General features: G+C 45.4%; 1 protein-coding gene and 1 pseudogene across 1 annotated transcript in view; both read right to left on the reverse strand.

Moving 5' to 3' along the window:
* Positions 1–25,420, reverse strand: part of arid3c (AT rich interactive domain 3C (BRIGHT-like)) — an 81,316-nt gene that overhangs the window by 48,905 nt on the left and 6,991 nt on the right. The window lies entirely within an intron of this gene.
* LOC143421315 (uncharacterized) lies at positions 785–11,209 on the reverse strand (annotated as a pseudogene).

Raw genomic sequence — 25,420 nt, forward strand, 5'->3', positions numbered from 1 at the left:
GGACATGCGATAGTTTGCGCTGACGTCTATTCCAACATAGGAAGTGCTATGAACAGCTGATCGGATCGGCAAAGCGTGTTTCTGGAATATTATGTTTTTGTTCCTGGAGCGCTTTTTATGCAATTTTTGCAAAGCTATATGTGGAAGGGAACTGTGACTTAGGACAACCTAATGGCATAAGATGTAAGTACAACTCCTCCGGTTTCTTATTCCAAAAAAAATATTGCGCTAGCTTGCGTGGTTCCAGTTTTACCGGGATTTAAAAATAGTTACGCAAAACGGAGCGTGCTGGTTACAGTGAGGCCTCAACCTCGTGTTGTGCGCCTCAAACATTCTAAAACCGGCTTTACAATAAGGCTCCCCTTATAGATGGCTAATAAATAGTTTATAGCTATATTATTAATTAATCTGTAAATGCATAATAAACCATTATTAATGGTTTATTATGCATTAGTTAAGGGCAAGAACGAGAAAAAACTGACCGGTTTCTTGCCAAATAGTGAGCCAAATGTGTTCACCTATATATTTCATCGAGTTGCTATATTAAACATTTCAGACTAAGTTACTATCCTGTAAGCACAATCAGCATTTGTAAACATATTTTTTATCATATAAAATTGTACTTCATAAATACATTATAAATATCCACAACTATCAATCGGAGCCTTGTTGTAAAGTGTCAAGCATGACACCATTTATTTATGACTACTAAACATTTATAAATGACAAAAGAGAGTCTTAAATGTATAATGTCACCGTTTATAACACTTAGACCTTAATTACAATCAGTGCTTGAAATAACATTTAACTACTGTCAAAAATGGCAATGTATTGTAAGAGTAACACATGTAACATTAAATGTGTTTTTTAAAACACCAAACAGTCACCCACTCCAAAAAAAGTTCATGCCAGACTGGTTCAAACTGGAAATACTTTTTGTATGTCCTTAAATAAACGTCCCAGTGGTCCATCAGGGTGTCGCGAACCAAGACAAGATGACCACTCAAGAACCATCAGGTGTTCCTCCAGCAACTTCTCAGTGCGATTTCCTCTTAGTCTACGGACATGTCCTTTGATGGTCATCCAAGCCCTTTCGATATGCTGTGTATGACTGCCAGATTGAGGATCTACAAACCACCTGCTGTGATTTACAGTGTAATGTCTGTACCCTATGTTTGTCAAAACATTCTTGTAGGCTCTCCACTCATCACTGATAAGGGCACTACCCAACTTAACATGCTGTCTGATCAGAGGAACAAGGTGGCGCCTTGATCGTTTTTCAACAAGTTTTAACACGAGCCTTCGCCTTTTGTCTTTAATTCACATCATTCCAAATACCCATTTCTTCCTTTTCCATGCATTTCCAAAGCGTCCACGTGCATACTGAAAACAAAAAGAATAAAATTAAACAAAGAAACATTCAAAAAGATGGTTGCTTCTTAAAACTTTAGTCATAATCCTGTTATTAAAGTAAATTGGAATTTAACTTCACTACCTAACAGGATGGCCAAGATGTTGGTTGAATACCTGTTTTCTGTACTTTAATTTCCTTTTGGGATTAAAAGTATTTTTTGTTGAAATATTTTAATTCTTACTCGAATGTTAAAATATTCAAGTAATTATTAGAGTAAATATATATTTATTAACCCTTTAGAACCGGTCGGAGCGGGCACGCTCCATTTTGCGTAACTATTTTTAAATCCCGGTAGCACTGCAACCACGTAAGCTAGCGCAATAATTTTTTTTGCATATGAAACCGGAGGAGTTGTACTTACATCTTATGCCATCAGCTTGTCCTCGGTCACGGTTTCCTTCCACATATAGCTTTGCAAAAACTGCATAAAAAGCGCTTGCAGGAACAAAAACATAATATTCCAGAAACACGCTTTGTGTGACCGATCAGCTGTTTGTAACACTTCCTACGTCCATCAGCACGAACTATCACATGTCCGCCATGACCTGCCTGAAACCGGAAGTGACGTCATTTTGCGGAAATGTAGTTTTTTTTACCATCGTGGCTTCATGAGCTTATACTTGTGTTTTTAAAAGTTATGTTTGACTTCATGACTTTCTGTGTCGTTTCTGGGATGCTTAGGACTCAGATTGCACTGCTGGAAATAGTTTATTTTGATGCATATGCTGTTATTTTGCAAATTTGCACTATAATATATTTTTTCGTTTTTCCTGCAGTATATGAAAATTGGTGTATCTCAAAAATAAAACTATGAAAACACTCAAAATAAATTTGCTTTGGTGGGAAACTAGTTTGTGCAACTTTTTTGTATTTACAGTTTTGAGGGATAAACCTCTTAAATTTCTCTAACTAGAAATATATGTTAAAAAACAAAAACGATTTTCAATTTTTTTGTAGTTTATTGCACTTTTTTGCAATTTATGTAATTACTATGCACTTAATGCAGACATATTATTAAAATTTGGGCTATAATGGTTGTATTGATGTATAGCAACTTGAAATGCTCCAAAAAATGGCTCCACAGCATGTAAACATATACTATAAGCTCTGGCGGACTTGGTTCTATGGTCGGTCTTAAAGGGTTAACTGATTTTTTATTGTATTTGTTGCACTAATAATATAGTTACTACACTGAAAACTAATTTTTGTACTTATGGTAAAGGTTTCCATGTTTAGAGGACACATTCAGATCTGCATTGATTCTAACAAACCTGTCTGAGAGTTTACCAACCTTTCGTTGATGACGGAGACAGCTTTCATCTATAACCACATCTGTGTCTTTTAATTGCACGTATGCAAACATGTCAAATGTGTCTTGCCATGCTACTTAGTGTTCTGGAGCTGCCAGCCACTTCATCATTGATCATATCTATTTGTCTGAGCCTGAGCCCTTGTGAAAATCTGTGATAGAAATTGAGACAATTATTACTTACTGAGGCCCTAATTGTATTTCACAAGTCTTGTATTGGTGTTCAATTATGAAAGGTGCATTGCTATTGATGTCTACATCTACATATACCTGTAAATGAACTTCATCCAACTGAAAAGAGATGTTTTTGATTTCTCAAAGAGGGAGCCAGTTCTATTTGTTCTGGAAACTTTCCTATGACTTGCTCATTTGTGGCACCTGAGAACATACAGTGGGGCAAAAAAGTATTTAGTCAGCCACCGATTGTGCAAGTTCCCCCACCTAAAATGATGACAGAGGTCAGTAATTTGCACCAGAGGTACACTTCAACTGTGAGAGACAGAATGTGAAAAAAAAATCCATGAATCCACATGGTAGGATTTGTAAAGAATTTATTCGTAAATCAGGGTGGAAAATAAGTATTTGGTCAATAACAAAAATACAACTCAATACTTTGTAACATAACCTTTGTTGGCAATAACAGAGGTCAAACGTTTACTATAGGTCTTTACCAGGTTTGCACACACAGTAGCTGGTATTTTGGCCCATTCCTCCATGCAGATCTTCTCGAGAGCAGTGATGTTTTGGGGCTGTCGCCGAGCAACACGGACTTTCAACTCCCGCCACAGATTTTCTATGGGGTTGAGGTCTGGAGACTGGCTAGGCCACTCCAGGACTTTCAAATGCTTCTTACGGAGCCACTCCTTTGTTGCCCGGGCGGTGTGTTTTGGATCATTGTCATGTTGGAAGACCCAGCCTCGTTTCATCTTCAAAGTTCTCACTGATGGAAGGAGGTTTTGGCTCAAAATCTCACGATACATGGCCCCATTCATTCTGTCCTTAACACGGATCAGTCGTCCTGTCCCCTTGGCAGAAAAACAGCCCCATAGCATGATGTTTCCACCCCCATGCTTCACAGTAGGTATGGTGTTCTTGGGATGCAACTCAGTATTCTTCTTCCTCCAAACACGACGAGTTGAGTTTATACCAAAAAGTTCTACTTTGGTGTCATCTGACCACATGACATTCTCCCAATCCTCTGCTGTATCATCCATGTGCTCTCTGGCAAACTTCAGACGGGCCTGGACATGCACTGGCTTCAGCAGCGGAACACGTCTGGCACTGCGGGATTTGATTCCCTGCCGTTGTAGTGTGTTACTGATGGTGACCTTTGTTACTTTGGTCCCAGCTCTCTGCAGGTCATTCACCAGGTCCCCCCGTGTGGTTCTGGGATCTTTGCTCACCGTTCTCATGATCATTTTGACCCCACGGGATGAGATCTTGCGTGGAGCCCCAGATCGAGGGAGATTATCAGTGGTCTTGTATGTCTTCCATTTTCTGATGATTGCTCCCACAGTTGATTTTTTCACACCAAGCTGCTTGCCTATTGTAGATTCACTCTTCCCAGTCTGGTGCAGGTCTACAATACTTTTCCTGGTGTCCTTCGAAAGCTCTTTGGTCTTGGCCATGGCGGAGCTTGGAGTCTGACTGTTTGAGGCTGTGGACAGGTGTCTTTTATACAGATGATGAGTTCAAACAGGTGCCATTCATACAGGTAACGAGTGGGGGACAGAAAAGCTTCTTACAGAAGACGTTACAGGTCTGTGAGAGCCAGAGATTTTCCTTGTTTGAGGTGACCAAATACTTATTTTCCACCCTGATTTACGAATAAATTCTTTACAAATCCTACCATGTGAATTCATGGATTTTTTTTCCACATTCTGTCTCTCACAGTTGAAGTGTACCTCTGGTGCAAATTACTGACCTCTGTCATCATTTTAAGTGGGGGAACTTGCACAATCGGTGGCTGACTAAATACTTTTTTGCCCCACTGTATCAATGAGTAAAATAAAGAAATGGACCCTTAAACAAGAGCATTCATTGAAAAGATAATCACAAAATTAAGTATGAAGAAAATAATAATGAAAAGGGGTTACTGCTGCCTCTTGCATTGATAACAGAAATATTTTGTAATATTTAACATGCACTACATTATCATGCATTATACATACCACATATATTGGTCTTTCTTCACCACGAAAATCATTTTCATCTTATGGTGACAAACAGGGCATCTAAGCTTCTTTTTTAGCAGGTGTTTCTTCTGCAGCCATTTAATGAGCCTGAGTGCCTTACATTTAGTTTGTTTTCCTTCTATTCTGGCGCGCAATCTCATTCCCAAAGACATTCTGGTGGAAAACATGAGTATCAGTCAACCTAGACCAAAACTTCTGGTCTCAGATTTGCTTAAAAACTTTTAAATTAATTAAAAATCCCAGTCTGCAATTAATACAATACAAAATACTTCATAGAGTGCACTATACAGGTCATCGGATGTTCAAGATGGGCTTTACATCTTCCAACAACTGCTCACACTGTCAAGGCAATACACCAGACAATTACATCCACGCTCTTTGGTTCTGTCCACCAGTGCAAAAGTTTTGGCGCGAGATATGTGAAGACTTATCAAAGTGTCTGAAATGTAACATTCCAACCTCCCCCTTAGTGTGTTTGTTGGGCAGCTTAGATAATGTCACTTCAGAAAAGAATATAGCCCATATGATCTTCACTGCCCTATGCATAGCCAAGAAAACAGTCCTCATGAACTGGAAAAATAAAAATAATCTTAATTCTAACCAATATAGAAATTATCTATTAGATTACATTAGTCTTGATACAGCCTCTGCCACCACATCAGATCAATTGCTCTGGGCCCCTTTTATCAGCTCCATCACCTAGTGGGGGTGGGGGGTCATAGTTTGGTCCCGCCTTCACTGTTGTGATTGGTGAGGGGGTAGGGACAGGCTTAGGGCGTCGGGGGGTTCCCCGGAGGCATCTTCCTTGGGGGGCTCAACCCGGGGTAGCGGTCACGTCCGGTTGAGGGCTCTGTTGGCTCTCAGGTGACTGTTTCCTCGCGGCTGCGTGCAGCGGGGCTAGGGGAGGGTCTGTGCTGACGGACGTGGGTTACTGACCTGGCAACCTGGCTGCCCCTGGGTGGGTCCGGGATGGGCGTGAGGTTTTGGGGGCGCTCCGTCTCTGGGCTGGGGCCCGGGCCAGGCCTCGGGGGCTCGGGTCCTGGTTGGTGTGTTGCCGGGGTTGTGGGCGGGTGGGTGCATGGGGGCCCGGCCCTGGAGCAGGGTGCCGCCGGTGCATCGAGCCGCCTGGGGGGCTCTTCAACTGGTGGGGGGGATGGTCACATCTTGCAGGAGCTTTCTTCTCTCAGGAACTCTCTGCAGGAGGGGGAGATACAGGAGAGGTGGAGGAAGATCTCAGCCTGGGCGTTTACTGTCTTATGTAGTCTGGAAGATGAGTGGTTGGTGGGGTGGGTGCAGTTTTCTCTGTGGTGGGGTTGGGTGGACTGTCCAGGGCTCTGTGGAGCCGGGGGGCGCTACTGCACTGGGCCCCGGTCTGATGGGCCTGGGCCCCCCTTCCCTGGCGGGTCGCGGAGGGTGGGAGTGCCTACTGGGGTCAGCGGGGGAGCTGGCCCCAGGGAGGGGTTACCTGCCCCTCCCTTCCTTCCCTCCCCATCTCCAGCTGCCTCCCTCTTCCCGCTCCTCCACAACCACCCACACATGCAGGGCCTTGGAGTAGGGGTATGTCACCAGGGTGCAGAGGAGGCTACCCCCCCCCCCCCCCCCCCCCCCCCGCTCTCTGTCCCCTTCTGGCTGCCTCTGCCTCAATTTTATCCCACAACTTAGACATTCACATTATTCACACTCTCATTACACATACATATAGGATCTTGGGGGTGGGCACAATCACGGAGTCCAAATCACCATCAGGGTGTATACCTCACCCCTGACGTCGTTGCCCACCTCTCAATTTTAAATACACTTAGTCATTGAGGGTTAGCAGGAGGGACCATGTGCTTACCTGCTGCTCTCTGGCAGGTAGCTCCATGCCCTCCTGGGTTTTAATTGCACCTTAGAACACACATGCATCAACACTACAATGAGCGGGTGGAGGGAGGTTTGGAGTCTTCTCCCACCCCCATTCTCTGCGGCCTGCTGGAGCGGGAGGGCTAGTAGGAGGAGTTGGCCGTCCGACTGCGGTCTGGAGTGTGGGGCCTCCCTGCTGCTGCGGAGTCGGGGTGGTCTGCCTCTCCCCACCGCAGGGAAAAGGGTAACACCACCTGGGTCTGGGTGCAATTCCCCCCTCCAGGGGCAAGGGTACCTAGACCCGGTTTGTAGAGTACGCTTGGGGAGTGTGATTGTGTGTACAGCGTCTCTTTATGTCTGTCTCCACGTTGGTTGAGTGTGGAGTGAGTGCATATGAGAGCATGAGGGTGGGAATGGATGTTTGTGTCTGTGTGTGCCTGTATGTCTGTGTCTATATGTCAGGTTGGGTATCAGACGCCACCTCTCTGGGGACACCTCAGGCCCTCCAAGGTTTGGAGGCCTATCTCCACCCACCACCACTTCCCCTGCCGGTGGCGGACTCCCTCAGGTGTCGGTGTGTTGGTGGTTCTTTGTGTCTGGGGGTGGGTGTCCGGGTGCACACCGGCTCACTCCTTGGCGGCCGCTTGTCGGGGCCTGGGGCCTGGGGCTCGCTCGGGCCCCTTTGGAGGTGGGGTGCCCCCGGCCTCTCGGCCTAGGGCTCGGTCACTCAGGCGCAGCTGGGGGCCGGCGGAGCTCACGGGCGCGTCACTGCAACTCCCCCTGACTTCTGCTCCGCGGCTGCTGGGCGAGCCCTCATCTGGGACTCTCCTCAGCTCTTACTGGGACAGTGGCGCGGCTGCCCCTCTGTTGGTCTTCCATGGTCTCTTGTGTTCTGGGGGCCTCTGGATGTCTGGAGTTTTGATCTCCTCCATACCCGCTTCACACCCTGGAGGACGGGGCTGTGGCCCCCCCACACTCCCTAGCAGATCATTACATGGAGAAACCTTTGGAATGCAAGCATGCTGATCCACACAGGTATGCACACATGGGTATTCACAGACGCGGACTAAAGCTTTCTTGGCTGCTGCCTCAAAGCACACTGTGCGCTGTCTATCTTGCGTGCTGCACAATATCGTTTATTACTTAGTAAATACTGATATCTATGACTAGCTAGTTTATTGTGATGGTGCTTTGTTTTCTCTATTATTATGTTGCTCTTTGTTGTTTGCTGTCTCCTCTGTTTGTTTTTGTTTGTTTGTTTTTTTTTTTTTCTCCATACAGGTGACCCAGGAGTTTTTTTTTTTTTCTCTCTCTTCCCCCCCCTTCTCACCGTCTCTTCTCCCCTTTGGTTTTCTTTCTTTCTCTCCCCCTCTCTCTCTCATTCATTCCCCCTGTCCTATTTATTAAAAAAAAAAAAAAAAATGACAAAGGATGAACTGAAGCTCTGCCATCACGTAATGTCGCATACTGCTGTTTCTGATGTCATTTAGGAAAAAAGAAAAAAAAAAAAAAAAAAAAAAAAGGAAAACATGAGTAATTAATTTTATTATCACCTCGAAACACCGTAAAATACTCTATGGGAGTCTAGTGCAAATCGGTTCAGAGTTAAAGAACTTCACATGCTATATAAAACAAGCCCTATAATCAAAAATAGTTCCACGCAAAAAAGAGGATTGTTTCACCTGTTATAATGTATCTCCGACTTTGTTATGTAGATCTACCTGCTGGATTCATGCTAAAAAATATGTTCTGCCGCCAAAGGGAGGGAAAACAAACTTAAAAGACTGTGTGCACGTTAGCATATGCTACTTCCGGTGCGGAAACTCCTGTGGGGAGCTTTGTTTCCGGTGTCCTATTCGCGCCTGGTTTACGGTCCAAAACAAGTTAAGCGAATGAATGAATCAAGCGGCGATTTACATTTCTATAGATGTCTCGGGCATTTACCCAATATATCTGTAAATGATGTTCATCGACTTGTCGATATCTTTCCCCCGCGCCTCAGAGCAAAAGAGAAAAGGATTCAAATGTTATATTTCTCAGCTGTCCCTCGTTTATCGCGGGTGTTATGTTCTAAAAATAACCAGCGAGAGGTGAAATCAAGCAGCCAATTTTATTTTCAGACGGTGCAAAACGTTTGGTGGACATCGTGGACATCCAGCACTGCACTTCAGAGTCACACTGCTAGCATCGATGCAGCGATTCTGTACTGTACAGGAGAGACGTCACGGAGGAGATCGTCTGCAGCGATCAGGACGCAGGACACAATGTGACGTAAAAATAAGCAGCAAACTTGCACTAAAAAATCCGTGAAACAGCGAGGTGAAAGGTGAACCGCGTTATAGCGAGGGACCGCTGTAATTTTGAAGGTAAGTCAAAACATACCCTTCGTACATACTAATGTATAGAAACCCTTATCAGCAATCATTCATTTTTTGTGTGGCTTTTTTCACGGTTTGTTAACATGCTGTGTAGGTGTGTACTTGACTAGCTGATCTCGACATAACGGGAAACATCTGGTTTGACTGTTCTTCACCTGTAGTTTGAATGCTGAACATTTGCCTGTTTAAATCATAAGACCAGTCACTATACAGAGATGTGCTTCTGAATGTGGACGATGTGTCTTCTGCTGCAGTGATGCAATTCTGCTTGTGTTGAGTGATGTAAACAACTGATCGATCGAAACTCTTTAAACGTCAAAATTGATCATTAGATTTTTTATGACACAACAGCGGTGAGTGTTCCCACCTTCTGCTCTTTGTAACTCTTTCAGTTTTCGAGTTTTGGATTTTGGAGTATATCTTCGCAGTAGCAAAGCTACCGGAAATGTACAACCCCACATCCGGTCTCAAACCAGGAAGTTAGCATTTTCTCGTGCACAGGGTCTATTTAAACGCAGAGGAGCTTATACAAACATCCAATCACAGTTAACTTTATTAAGGAAATAAAGCCCCTCCTATCAGAGCGCGACAGCCAGTGGAGCGCTCTGGAAGGTCAAGCCACAGGGGCACGAACAGACACACTGAAGGCACTCGTTCAAGTTGCCGCGCCATGGATGGAGCAGAAGAATTTGTTAGCACATGTTCGAAGAGATACAAAAAGATCTAGATTGCACTAAGCCAATGACATCAGCAGTTAGACATGACGGTGAGTATATTGCTAGCTACCTAGCTACCGAGCCATTTGGCTGCTAGCTACAGTGGCTAACTAACATCACATAACATGTGAATAGCTCTATTGCTATTGGTTATTCCAAAAATTGATATCACTTAGTTGTATATTTTTAGTTTTGTTTATGTGCATCATTAAATTTATATTAACCACCCCAGTAAGGCAGTACACATAAGAATTATTTGCCTTGATTTAGAAACGTCTGAACCACCATAGGTGTATATAACATAACTTTTTTTACAAAGTGGCTTTTTATAAATTCAAGTTGTGAGCGTTTTAATCAATATTTTTCCCAAGTTTAGATTATAAATTATTTTAGTATTGTCATTTAATAATTGTTTGTACTTTAGATTCTTCTTCTAATCCTGCCCCTACTGCAACTGCCCTTCTTAACAAGGAGTGAGAGAAACTGACTTTTCTTAAGGAGAAACTGGAGTGGCAAAAGAAGAGAACTGAAGAACTGGAAGGAGAGAGACATTTTCTCCGAAGTCAGCTATCATCAACACCTACACCCTGCCTGTGATCAGGTACCCTGCTGGGGTAATAGGCTGGCCAAAGGAGGAGATAGATGATAGGTTTGTAGCTTGAACCTATTCGCTGGAACGTTGAAGACAATATAATTACACAGCAAGCAAGACACGAAGTAGGCAAAGTTCTTCTTCTTACTCATGCATGAGGGACACCTGCCTGGAGCTAAGTGTCGTTCCACCACTTGACCTCCGTCAGACTCTTAGCCAGGTTCCCCATAGCACTCCTTTTATTGTGGTTTCATGAATATGCATAGGGTCATTAACATATAACATCTTACATAGGTATACATGTGAACAAAGAATACTGTGTGTGTGTGTGTGTGTGTGTGTGTGTGTGTGTGTGTGTGTGTATGTGTGTGTGTGTGTGTGTGTGTGTGTGGGGTCAGAGTGTGACCCCATAAATGACTTCCCTAAACCTGCTGGTCTGGAAGTCCAACAGTTCATCTAAACAAAAGGCACTTAGCCTAAAACAGATATAGCCACGTTTATCCTACCAAAAAACAATAAAACAAGGTACGACCTCTTCTCATGCTCCCAGGATGTAGGTGTGCATTCCAGTGTGGAATACACACCAAGCCTTTGCAGCCTGTTAAAGATCACACTGTGGTGGACCACTAGAGGGCTCCACTCACACCCAGTGTAGAGGAAGTGTGTTCCTGTGTTTTGTGGCGCGATATGCGCAGTTGATGTTGGAGACGAATAAAGAAGGAGTGAGAACTGAGAGCTGTGTCGTTGATGCTTACCTCCACATTGGTGACCCCTGACTCGAGCATGCAACGGGCCGTAGATAACGCACACTCCGCTATGGATGCATCAGCGGCCGCCGGACCTCCGCCTCCTGTTGCAGCTACGTTCGCTGTGGCGCTGAAACTGCCGGACTTTTGGCTCCATGACCCCCCGTCATGGTTCGTACACGTGGAGGCTCAGTTCGCCCTTCGCGGCATCTCGGCTGACGACACGAAGTATCACCATGTGGTGGCCTCGCTCGACCCGCTGGCCACCCGTCGCGCGATGGCGCTCCTCCGGGACCCACCCGCCCAAGGGAAATACGCCGCCCTCAAACAGCTGCTTCTTCGGCGCTATGCCCTCTCCGACGCCGAACGAGCCGAAAAGCTCCTCAACCTGTCAGGCTTGGGTGGCGGTACCGCGCTTGAGCTCATGGAGAACATGCTATCGTTGCTCGGGCCGGATGACGGTGGTTTCCTCTTCGTGCACCTCTTCCTTCGCCAACTACCGGCCGCCGTGAGAGCTGTCCTCGCGAACTCTCCGCTTCTGCCTGCGAAGGATTATCGCTCCCTGGCTGAAGAAGCGGATCGCATTCTCCTGGCTAGCCGCACTTTCGACGTTCACGCCCTGGCTACGGACACGCCGGCGGCACCTTCCACGCCTCCACCTGCCTCCCCCGGAGCATCCGCCCCCTTGCTGACGGCAGGGATTGCTACACGCCGGCACCGCGGAAAGAGCATCTGTTTCTACCATCAGCGTTTTGGCGACAGAGCGCGTCGCTGCCTGCCGCCTTGCGCTTTCACGGCCCAGGGAAACGGACCCGCCAGCGCGCCGTAGCAGCCGCGACCGCTGGCAATACAGAAAGGCTGCTCTTCATAGAGGACTCGCGCTCCGGGAGACGTTTTCTCGTGGACTCCGGCTCCCAGAAGAGCCTCCTTCCCCCTACTGCTGCCGACGGACTAGCAGCGAACTGTGGGCCGCAGCTCATTGCAGCTAACGGCTCTCCCATCAAAACGTTTGGGGAAAGGTTGGTGACTGTTTGTTTTCATGGCTGGGATTTCCAGTGGAACTTTGTTGTTGCTGCTAGCTCTGTACCTATTTTGGGTGCTGATTTCCTGTGTGCTCATGGACTACTTGTCGATGTCGCTAACAGACGTTTAATCGATGCTCTCTCGTTTTCTTCGCTACCCTGTTTTACTCGGGCCGCCGAGCCCCTGATTCGGGCTAATGTAGTGACCTCCGGGGATGCTTTTCAGCGTTTGCTTTTAGAGTTTCCATCGCTGTCTGTCCCTAATTTCTCTAGCACGGTAACGAAGCATGGGGTTGAGCATTATATTCCCACGGTCGGGCCCCCGGTGTTCGCGCGCGCGCGCCGCCTCGACCCCGCGAAATTGTCCGTCGCTCGGGAAGAGTTTGCAGCCATGGAGCGCCTTGGCATTGTACAGCGTTCGAACAGTGCATGGGCCTCTCCGCTTCACATGGTGCCCAAATCGGACGGTCGGTGGCGGCCATGCGGAGATTTCCGCCGTTTAAATAATGCCACGGAGAATGACCGTTACCCCATCCCCCACATTCAGGATTTTTCTGCCAATCTCGCCGGAACGTCGATTTTTTCTAAAATTGACTTGGTGCGGGGGTATCACCAGGTTCCCGTGCGCCCCGAAGACGTTCCTAAAACCGCTGTCATTACCCCCTTCGGCTTGTTCGAGTTTTTGCGCATGCCGTTTGGCCTGAAAGGTGCCGCCCAGACCTTTCAGCGGCTGATGGACTCAGTTTTGCGTGGGCTGCCGTTCGTTTTTGTTTATCTGGACGATATATTGGTGGCCAGCTGCTCAGCGAGCCAGCACGAGTCCCATCTGCGCCAGGTTTTCCAGCGTTTGGAAGCGCACGGCCTGATCATCAACCCTTCCAAGTGCCAGTTTGGGTTGCCTGTTCTGGATTTCCTCGGGCACCGCATTTCCGCTGAAGGTGTGGTTCCGTTGCCCGACAGAGTCCAGGCCGTTTCGGCTTTCCCGCGTCCCACGTCGGTTAAAGCGTTGCAGGAGTTCTTGGGGATGATAAATTTTTACAACCGCTTTCTCCCCAGAGCTGCCCACCTGCTACAGCCACTCTATGCTGCCTTAAAAGGTAAAACAGCCAAAGATCCGGTTGACTGGCTGCCTGAACGCGTCCGTGCGTTTTCCGCAGCCAAGTCTGCGCTGGCTGACGCCGCCCTGCTGGCCCACCCGCTTCCGTCGGCGGAGATCGCGTTGACCACCGACGCCTCGGACGTGGCAGTGGGCGGAGTGTTGGAACAGCGGGTTTCAGGTCTCTGGCAACCGCTCGCCTTTTTCAGTCGTACGCTCCGGGATGCTGAACGCAAGTACAGTGTTTTTGACAGGGAGTTGCTGGCCCTGCACCTCGCAACACGGCATTTTCGTTTTTTCCTCGAGGGTCGCAACTTTGCTGCGTACGTTGACCACAAACCTTTGACGTTTGCGATGTCCAAGGTCTCTGACCCATGGAGCGCACGCCAGCAGCGCCAGTTGGCGGCCATTTCTGAGTTTACCACAGACATTCAGCATGTGGCTGGTAAGTCCAATCACGTCGCTGACTGTCTCTCACGTGTGTTGGTTTCTCCGGTGTATGTCGGCATTGACTACGCTGCCATGGCCGCCGAGCAACATGCTGACCCGGACGTCCTTGCCCTTCAGTCAACAAAAACGGGCCTCGTGCTGGAGGACACCCCAGTGTGGGACGGCGGTCCGCGCCTTCTTTGCGACGTTTCCACCGGCCGCCCCCGCCCGGTGGTTCCCCTTTCGTGGCGTCGTCGTGTTTTTGACTCGGTGCATGCCCTCTCTCATCCCGGCGTCCGGGCCTCGGTCAAGCTGGTCAGCGCCAGGTTTGTTTGGCCGGGCCTTCGCAAGACGGTGAAAGAATGGGCGGCGGTTTGTATCCCATGCCAACGCTCGAAAATCCACCGGCACACACAGGCACCCCTCGAGCCTTTCCGTGTCCCGGGTAGGCGTTTCGATCACGTTCATGTGGACCTGGTTGGTCCCTTGCCGCAGTCACAGGGTTTCACGCACCTTTTGACTGTGGTGGACCGCACAACCAGGTGGCCGGAGGCGGTACCCCTGGCGTCCACGACAGCGGCGACGGTGGCCAGGGCATTTTTGTCAACGTGGGTTTCACGTTTCGGCCCCCCTGCTGACATTACCTCGGACAGGGGCCCCCAGTTTGTTTCCGAGCTTTGGTCTGCTATGGCTGACGGCCTGGGAGTCAAGGTCCACCGCACCACAGCATACCACCCGCAAGCTAATGGGATGTGCGAACGGTTTCACCGGTCACTTAAGGCCGCGCTCCGTGCTTCCTTGACAAGTGGCGACTGGGTCGAACGTCTTCCGTGGGTTTTGCTGGGTTTGCGTAGCGCGGTTAAAGAAGACCTCGGGGTTTCCCCGGCTGAACTGGTCCTCGGCCAGCCTCTCCGGGTCCCCGGGGAATTCTTACCTGAGAGCCCTCCCCCATGTTTCGATACCTCTTTGTTGCCTTTTCGCCCCCCAAGAAACTCATTTCCTGTTCCTGGTCCTGTGCACCACTGCCTGCCTGACACCTTTGTTCCGAGTTCATTGGACTCTGCTCGTTTCGTTTTCGTCAGGCACGATGCCCATAGGACTCCGCTGCGTCCACCATATGACGGGCCATTCAGGGTTCTTAAACCAGGCAACAAACATTTCGTTTTGGACTTTGGCGGTCGGCAGGAAGTTGTCTCTGTTGACAGACTTAAGCCTGCACATGTTATGCAAGAGGATCAGGTGGTCCCGGCCCAGGCCCCTCGCCGCGGCCGCCCACCTGCCACCGGGCTGATGGATTCTGTTTTTTCCCCCAGGAGCGACCCGAAATCAATGGAGTCCGAGTCGTCTTCAGCTTTTTCTGACCGCCAGTGCCAGCCTCGCTCCCGGGCTGGGTTGCCCTCTGTCAGTTCCCCACCCCCCCAGTTCAGCCGCTCCGGCCGTTTGCTTAAGCCCCGGGTCCTGGACTAGTTCTGCTGGGTGTTCGGGGGGGGGGCATGTGTGGTGGACCACTAGAGGGCTCCACTCACACCCAGTGTGGAGGAAGTGTGTTCCTGTGTTTTGTGGCGCGATATGCGCAGTTGATGTTGGAGACGAATAAAGAAGGAGTGAGAACTGAGAGCTGTGTCGTTGATGCTTACCTCCACAACACATCCTATCACTACACAATCGATTATACACCTCTAAGCATATATGGTTAAATATTTCTAAGCATAAATGACAATCAACAATACAAAACCTAACAATAGAAGCCACTGACATAAAGACAAGAAAGCTCCTTACCATGCATGGAGGGTTTCACCCCAAGTCCAGCACCGTGAGGCTGTACGCTAAGCGGAAGGAAGGGGGCCGGGGACTGGTGAGTGTCAGCACCACAGTCCAGGATGAGACAACAAACATCCAAGAATACATTGGGAAGATGGCCCCAACTGACCGAGTGCTCAGTGAATACCTCAGGCAGCAGAAACCCAAGAAAGAGGAGGGAGATGAGGAACCATCATGGAAGGACAGGCCCCTGCACGGTATGTACCACCGGCAGATAGAGGAGGTGGCTGATATCCAGAAATCCTACCAGTGGCTGGACAAAGCTGGACTGAAAGACAGCACAGAGGCACTAATCATGGCAGCACAAGAACAAGCTCTGAGCACAAGATCCATAGAGGCTGGGGTCTATCACACCAGGCAAGACCCCAGGTGCAGGCTGTGTAAAGATGCCCCAGAGACAATCCAGCACATAACAGCAGGGTGCAAGATGCTAGCAGGCAAGGCATACATGGAACGCCATAACCAAGTGGCCGGCATAGTGTACAGGAACATCTGTGCCGAGTATAACCTGGAAGTCCCGAGGTCAAAATGGGAGATGCCCCCAAGGGTGGTGGAGAATGACCGAGCTAAGATCCTGTGGGACTTCCAGATACAGACGGACAAAATGGTGGTGGCTAACCAACTGGACATAGTGGTGGTAGACAAACAGAAGAAGACGGCCGTAGTGATCGATGTAGCGGTTCCCAATGACAGCAATATCAGGAAGAAGGAACACGAGAAGCTGGAGAAATACCAAGGGCTCAGAGAAGAGCTCGAGAGGATGTGGAGGGTGAAGGTAACGGTGGTCCCCGTGGTAATCGGAGCACTAGGTGCGGTGACTCCCAAGCTAGGCGAGTGGCTCCAGCGCAGTCCTGGGAACAGCTAAGATACTGCAGGACCCTCAAGCTCCCAGGCCTCTGGTAGAGGACCCGAGCTTGAAGGATAAACCGCCCGCAGGGGCGAGTGGGGAATTTTTTTTTAATACACTTTATTCACATGATGATTTTCTTTAACAAAATTGTCATTCTGTTTAAGCACATAAGCTTACTAAATCATCAATTGTGTAATTGAAAAGCAGGGGGCTTTGAAGTAGCAGCTACTCTGCACATCTTTGTCACTCAGTGTAATCTGAGTGGTGTCAAATATCTTGTTTCTAAAAGCAGCCATTTTGTTGTTTGCATCCTGCAGAGCCACCTAAAGACGAACCATTCAATGATCCATTTTCCTCGAAGGGTTCTGAAAACTCAGATTCATCTTCCGCATCTTCATCTGTATTGTCTGTGTGGTCATCCTCATCTTCATCCCCAAAGAAGCGAAAGCACAAATACAAGAAAAAGCATTCAAGAGTCAAGAAACCCAAGAAGGAGCAGAAGAAGCTCCGGCAGCGTGGTGAGCAAAAGATTTTGGAAGAGAAGATTTTACAGAAGAGGATACTATAAATGTGACATAAAAGATAGTTGTCACGGTCCCCGTGTCTCTCTGGTTGGCCCACGCTGGCTACAGGTTTTGTTGTTGTTAGTTTTAGTTTTTTGTCTCTCCTCCTCCTCTCTGCCTGGGTGGAGCTCATTACGGGCTCTCACTCTTGGCCCACGCACCCCTGTGGATGGTGTCCACCTGCGGCTGATCTGGCTGATTTCCCCAGCTGCTATTTAAGGCAGTGGCACAGAGCAGCTCACCGCTGGAACGTCGAACCACCTGAGTTCGTGCTCGCGGCATATTCAAAGAAGAATCGCTTACACGTGTTTTATGTTGTGGAACTAACCTTTGACCTTCTGTCTGTAGATTCTGGACCGAATCACCGGACCTGTCCAAGTGGGGCAGTGTGTGGAGTGTTGGAGCGAGTGCGGCTGAAGAGGAGTGCGTGTGTGCGGAGGAGCGGTGGCGGTGACTGAGTGGAAGAGGAAGCGTGTGTGTGGATTCCCCCCCCCCTTCTCTCCCTGGAGCCCTGGACCCCCTCCCAACTCACTGTACATATTTTTTGCACTAAGGTGATCCCTATTGTAAATAAATCCCCTTTTGTTTCCTTGAAAGAACTGTCTGCGCGTGGGTCCGTTCAGTAGCCATGACAATAGTATTATGATTTTAATTTGTTCTAAAAACTACTCTGTGTTTGCTACGTCATATATACATATCTGTCTATGTGTGTATATATATGTATAGATTAGTATGCTTTGTGCATTTGCTTTTCTAATTATTTGCTTTGTTTTCATTTTCAGTTCAAACGCTAAATGACATTGTGCAGCGATACAAATCCCTCCTCAAGACATTTCCAGAGACGAAGACCATGACCAAAGCTTTCCAGAAGCATGGGCTCGACAGGAACACTGTTGTGTCCACTTCATCAGTTGGGGAGCTTGCTATTGCGGTCCCCAATGTTTTCCAGGAGCTACTGTCCAACAGGCCTAGTGGAGAGACGGTACTAGCTTAAGCGATGTGAGGCTGCAATTCAAGGCAGTGATGAAGTAAAAAACAAAATAGAAGGTATGAAGGCGGCTGGTACTTTGCTTCCAATTCGAAGAGGGAAATCTGTCGGAAACCCTAATTTGTTCTAAGTGGTTTTGTTTGTTTTGAACATATTGAACTGAAGCAAAGATCTGCAAAACCAACCGTTTTTCAAAGATCTGTTCACATATGTGTTGAGTTTCCACACAACTAAGAGATTTACCTGTTAGTTTATTTTATTGGTTTTTTTTAATATTTTGATTTGTATAAATGTGTGTAGAGTAAATAATACAGCTGTGCAGTTTCAGTTAAGGTATAATCATTTATTATGTTATAATTATTATAATTTTCCTTTGTTTTATGCCAGTGGTGGATTTAGGGATGGGATTTGTTTCCTTAATATAGTTTTAGTTATCTTTAAAATGCTTGTATATAAGTTTAGCAATACTAAATAACTGTTGGTGCTTTATACTTTTTATAATAATGCCAAGTAATACTTAGAAATGTTTGTTGATCATAAATAAATGGTGTCATGCTTTACACTTTACAACAAGGCTCCGATTGATAGTTGTGGATATTTATAATGTATTTATGAAGTACAATTTTATATGATAAAAAATATGTTTACAAATGCTGATTGTGCTTACAGGATAGTAACTTAGTCTGAAATGTTTAATATAGCAACTCTAGATGAAATATATAGGTGAACACATTTGGCTCACTATTTGGCAAGAAACCGGCCAGTTTTTTCTCTTTCTCACCCTTAACTAATGCATAATAAACCATTAATAATGGTTTATAAAGCATTAATAATGGTTTATAAAGCATTTACAGATTAATTAATAATATAGCTATAAACTATTTATTAGCCATCTATAAGGGAGTCTTATTTTAAAGTGGTACTTTTTGCTTGGTGGCGCAGTGCATTATTCTTCTCTAATAGTCGAGTGCAGGGGTGGAACTAGAGAAATCTTCTTAGGGTGGCATGAAAATCAAACGAGGTGGCAAAATCAAAGCCTTTTTAAAACACATCTGCAGGTGCTACATATGGTTCAAATGCAGTAAATATACACGTTTCATGTAAATATAGTCTATAACTTCATTATTTTTTGTAGCCCACAAAATTAAACATTTCAGTTACATTACACATGTGAATTTTGAGTCTATGTACTGTGTAGCCTGTACAGTAAAAAAAAAAAAAAAAATCACACACTAACATAAAATCCTAGTCGTAGTTATATTTGTTTTACTGTAAAAACCACAAACATGCTTAGGGAATGATTTTCATAACTTGAGATGCAAATAGAAATTGTACATTTTAAAAGTCATGCACAAATTTTGAAAACAATAAAATTATATACAACTATTTATCTAAAAATACAGCCAATGCCTCTGGTGTTTGTTTTTTTGTTTTGTTATAACCATTTAAAAATACGACTGTAGCTTAAATGAGAGAACAATCAAAATTCTCCCCTGATAACAGCACTGTTGTCAGAACTCTTGGGTCTTGGGTCTCCAGTGGACCCACCTTTGTCCACTGAATCCCATTTCCTGAGGGTTTTGAGATGGAACAGGTTGCAGACTGACCTGCTAGTGTCCTATCGAGCCACATTCAAGAGTGTGCTGGTGCACGCCATCCCCGTGTGGTACGCTTGTTGCACAACAACCGATAAGAAAACACTTCAGAGGGTCATCAGAACTGCACAGAAGGTGATCAGCTGTCCACTCTCCCATAAAGCTCTCCACCTGCTTGCATCCTCGTTTTTACTGCCATCGTCTGCAGGCTGCTTCTCACTGTGCTATCACTGCTCTGAGCTCAGTTACCATCTGCACTTTGTGTGGAAACAGCTAGCATTAGCAAGTAAACAGGCTTCAGTGATTTATCATCGTAACAGCCTTTCCTATTGGTAGCCACCTTGGCCACCATGTATGATGTAGAGAAGCGGGAAGAAGTTGTTAATACGTTAGCAAGAAGAGCTCAGATGATGATGAAGCAGGGATGCAAGCCATATCTGATCTAATAAAACAGGCAAGTCTACCTGGTGCAAGCATCACCAGTGCTTTCAGATTAGCATCTATGAGAAGGTCTGAATCTAATAAGTTTGACCGGGTGTTGATATTAAGAGTTAACCATGTCAAACGCTGCTCAAGCCTTTGTCTGATTCATCTGATATTTTGTTTTTGCTACTGTGTTAAGATACTTTTACAGAGTCAAGATGTAGTCCTGTGTTTCTCAGCTTATGGGTGGCTGTAGCCTGAATGGTAGAGCATCTACTGTAATAATGGGAAACTTGGTGGTTTGATCCCTGGCTATTGCTTCAGTCTGCATGCCAAAGGATCTTTGAGATCCTGACCCTGAAGTAGCTCTCCCAATCATACAAATACATCAGATTGTAGCTGTTAGATAGAGAATACTGAGGCCTAGATAAAGGCGGTGGCATGAATGGATGAATGTTCTATAAACACTAAGTTTTCATGTAGAGTAGAAACGCGTTTTATAAGAAGCATGATTTATAGAACTCGGACATTGTTGGACATTAAATCAAATAAAGTATTTAAAATGAGCTCAACCTTAAACATAAGCAGCAGTAATATTAATCCATTCAATGCTGATACGAACGCCAAGATACGAACGCAAAGATACGAACGCCAAGATACGAACACCAAGATACGAACACCAAGATACGAACGCCAAGATACGAACGCAAAGATATGAACGCCAAGATACGAACACCAAGATACGAACGCCAAGATACGAACGCCAAGTCACTCTGCGATTCGTCCATCGGAGTGTGAATGTCAGAGACCAAGACTATTCGCCTGACCTACAGAAGAAGAGAGCTAGAGTATACGAGGTTATCAAACAACTTAAAAGAAAAAAACGTGCAAGAAAAATGTCTATACCCAGCGAAGCTGAGAATAAAACTGGACACTGGAGAGAAGACCTTTGCAACATTAACAGAGGCTGCGCAACAGTTGAAAGAGATTGGAGTCGAAATAGGTTGCGGAGAAAGACGGCACATCGAAGAAGAGCTGAAAGAAGGTTGGAGAAACAACAGGAGAAGGCAAAGGGAGGCGGCGTTCTCGATCTCGGACCTCAGGGTCCTCATGCAGGAAGGACATTAAATTAACTAAACGTCAGAGTGATTTGAAAGTGTGTGGAAAAGGGGGAGACAAAAATGTAAGAAGTACACCACATACACTACCTGTTCTTACCTAAATATAGACGGGAATTCATTTTGGGTAGTAAAATGTCACTTATCTTAGAAAGTTATATTTTAGTCTGGGCGGAGGTCATGCTTAGGATTAATATGAGTGGACTACACTTACTAAGACCTCTTATACACAATAGTGTAATATTGGTTATTTGTGCATTAAGCACTTTTCCCACAGAGAAAGAGGGTCACACTTCTCTGCCCCGTACCAAATGGGGGTTGCCCACAATGTGGACGACTGGAAGGATGGAAGTCTTGTTCTTTTTTAGCTTTAAGTTTTCTTTCTCTCTGACATATGTTATAGACCTGAGTTCACATTTTCTCTTACAGACTAAGTATATATATACTCGGTACATACAGGAAAGAAAGGGGAATATCCAATTATATAGAGAACGCGATATATGAACTTTGTTAGCTATAATGTAAAAGGAATCAATAACCCAATTAAGAGAAAAGAAATCTTAGGTCAACTAAAGAGATTGCAGTGCTCTGTAGCCCTGATTCACTGAAACTCACCTCTCTGAAATAGAATAACTAGCAATAACAAGACCCCAGTCCATAATGTCTAGAAGTCTCTCAGGCATGATGGCAGAACTGGGACTCGTAGATGTTTGGAGGCATCAACATCCTACGGATAAAGATTTCACATTCATGTCTCATGTGCATGGAAGCTACACAAGAATAGATTTTTTCTGTATGTTAAAAAAAGAGCTATTCAGGGCAAAAGAGACAATTCAATCAATTACTATATCTGATGATAGCCCAGTTACTCTGAACATTGATATGGGAATGTTTGATTATTTTAAACACTGGAGACTGAACGTCTCATTGTTAAAAAACCCACAGGTCAAACAGGAAGTACAGTCTGCTCTATCTGAATACTTTGCTATAAATGATGATAGTAGTATCTCTCCCTCAATAGTATGGGATGCCAGTAAAGCCACGATAAGGGCAAAACTTATCTCTATTGGAGCCAGAATGAAGAAACAAAGGCTTGCAAAACAGGTAGAACTAGAAAATGAAAAAGAAGATTGGAGAAGGAACATAAACAACAAGGTAAAGATGACATATTTAAAAAGCTAAAATGCAAAACAACAATTAGATGAGCTATAGATAGACTATTCACATATCTTTTGGGACTGTCCAATAATTCAAGGTTTCTGGTTAAGAATCAAAGAATAAATAGAGCAAATCCTACAAGTAAATACTGCACTAAACCCAACCATATTTGTCTTTGGAGTTATACTCAGGGAGAGGTACACCTTAGATGAAAAATATATTCTACGGATACTCTTACTGATAGCTAAGAAAATGATAACAGTGAATTGGAAACAAACAACCTCACCATCCACAGCATAATGGAAACAGACTGAAAAGAGTTCATACAATGGACCGAATGACAGCAAGCTTGCAACTGAAGGTGAAGATCTTCTACCAGGAACTGTGTGGCCAGATTTGGGTGAACGAACAAGAACTCTGGAACATTGTAATATTAAGCTATAAATCTCTACGACATGTTATTGTATTAATCTTGGTCTGGTTTTTTTCTTCTTTCCTGTCTTAAATGGTCTCATGTCAGAGAACGTTAACATGTTGTTTGTTTGTTTGTTTATTACCACAAAAATTACTAAATAAACAGTTCTAAAAAAAAAAAAGTGCTGTATAAGAACCAGTCCATTTAATTCTAAAACTAATTATTATTTTTACTTTTGATGCACAGTTTTCCAATAATACAGTTTTATGTGTATTGTTGAGGAAAGGGGGATAGAAAGAGATGAGCACACCTGTCATCACGTCCCAGAGAGGGTTACAGGTCTTAACATCTTAATACAAAGTTCAAGAACAGAGTTTATCTATTTGTGCTTTTGCTAATAGTAAGTCATCTTTATTCTTAATCAAAGACATAAAGTATGAGGCTGATACCTAACCTCCTGACCTTTTACTGTGATTTGGCCTGTGTCATCTGTACTGGGTTGGTTGTACCAGCGAGGAATGCAAACAGGGCATACAGCCCAAATCTTGCCTGCTTTTAGTTCTTGGTCAGAATGATTAAGCAACGATTCAGAGAATGTCTGACAATCATTAAAAATAAATAACTGAGTATACTGTGATTGACACACAGAGATTTGAAGGAAACAAGTGAGAGAAAGTATTTCTATGTAACCAGATGTTATCTCAGAAGATGTGATGCTCCGAATGAAAGAGTGAGAAGGGACAAAGGATGAGCAGCTATGAAAGTTGTGCAGATAAGAGATGCTGCCTTTGTCGTCTGTGAGATGAGTGGTTCAGAAGGTTCACAGTTGGAAACTGCTGCAGAAAAAGGGATCAACCGCTGCCCAAACTGTGCACTTACAAAGTGGTTTTGTCATTTATGGGTTTTTCTCTGCTCATGTTCGCCGTGTTAGATTAGAAATTTAAGAGGACTTGGATTCCCATTGTCTTCCTGTGGATTATAACTTTGACACTCTGTTCCTGGGGATTGAAATCTCCGAGGGGTACTGCTTTCCTGTTGGACTATCGCTATCAACATGAAACAGATAAGTGCATCTTCAGGTCTGGATGTGCTCATTCTCTTCTCCAACCCGTCTCCTCGCTCCATCAGGGGCCTCCCACTTCCCTCTGCTGGGGTGGATGCAAAGCTGTCACAGAGATGCGTGGCTTCAGGTTTCAGCACTCCTGTTTGTTAGTGTGTTTCATTGCAGATGCATCATTTGGAGACCCAGCATGTCTGATGGCTTCCTGCTAGACGTTTGTCCCTCCACCACCCCCTTCCTGTCACGCGTCACTCTTTACCGGTCTCTCGCCAACCTAGCCTTCACCACCTTGTCCACTCTGCCATTATACCCACTCTGATGATAACATGAAAAATAAAATAAATACACAAAACGTAAAGATTAACAAGAGGAGGATACAGACAGTTGATAACGCTGCTCTTGTGTGCGTGTTTGGCACAACAAAGCATTCAGACCATTGTTCTGCTCCCCGACAAGAAATGTTATTAATCCAAACAACCTTATGTGAAAGTAAAGGTAAAACTCTTAATCCACATTAATATAAACAGCTGTTAGGTCAAAGCTGGAGTTTTCCAAGCCAGGATTGCATCGCCTTTGAATCGTCATTTTTCATTAGTTTCTCTGCCCTTTTAGCTCCTCGTCAGGCTGCCTAGTAAATTTGGCTGTTGCCTGATATAAAAAAGAATATGCCTTTTTTCCAAAAAGGACAAAACCTAATTTAAACTCAGTTTCAGTGACCTTGTGGTAAAGAATTTTTAATGTATGTATATTTTAAATAGTTATATCCTAAAAAAAATAAATCTTGGAGACTTCCTGCGTACCACAGTTTGAGAATGACTGCCCTACAGAAACTGGCGAGCAGGGAGGCTGACCAGGAGATAAGCATGGAAGACCTGGTCCACTATGGCAGTGAAGTCGAGGTGAGTGACAGAGCAAACTCATGGCCCTGACTCCTTCAAAGCAACTGAAGACCAGGACAGAATGGAGACTGTGGAAAAGCGGAAGAGTTCTTGCTAAGAATATCCATAAGTGCCAGTCCAAGAGAAATCATCCTTATACCTGTGGTCCTGTGAATGCAGCTGGAGATCTTGAGCAGTCTCTTCAGTTCCTGCCTGTACTCCAACAGCTTTGAGTTTAAAGGCTCATGTTGTTCTGTCACTGTTTGGCTGTGTGGTGTCAGTGTGCCGAGGCAGACTGTATGAATTGTGCAGAGTGGACCCACAATGCAGACACAAAGGAACATGGAACAAAACTTGAATATCAACGAAATGTGAGCCGTTTTATAAGGCTGATAAAAAGGGTACAAAAACAAGAGGCAGTTGCACACTGGGGAGAAACTAACTAGAACTAAACTGGGAAAACTACACGCTAAACAAAAAAAGACAAAGAACAAAACCTTGAATGTGATTTTTTTTTAAAAACCTGAACATGGAAAATCCAGGCAACATGCAGGCATGGAAACACGACGAGGAACAAGAGACGACCCAACACTGAACAGAGGAGGAAGATAATGAGAGGATGGGGAACAGCTGGGACAAGTCACCTGGCTCAACTAAACGGGGAGATCAGACAACCACAGAGAGCAAAGAGAGAGCAGAGCGATACAGGAGGCGTCACCAAAGGGAACCAACAAAACAAAGGCAAAGTACAAGACAGGACAACTAAAAGCACAAAGGAACAAATAATCAGACCACTATCAGAAGACTATGAA

This window comes from Maylandia zebra, linkage group LG12 (genome assembly GCF_041146795.1).
Source record: "Maylandia zebra isolate NMK-2024a linkage group LG12, Mzebra_GT3a, whole genome shotgun sequence".
Taxonomy (NCBI): Eukaryota; Metazoa; Chordata; class Actinopteri; order Cichliformes; family Cichlidae; genus Maylandia; species Maylandia zebra.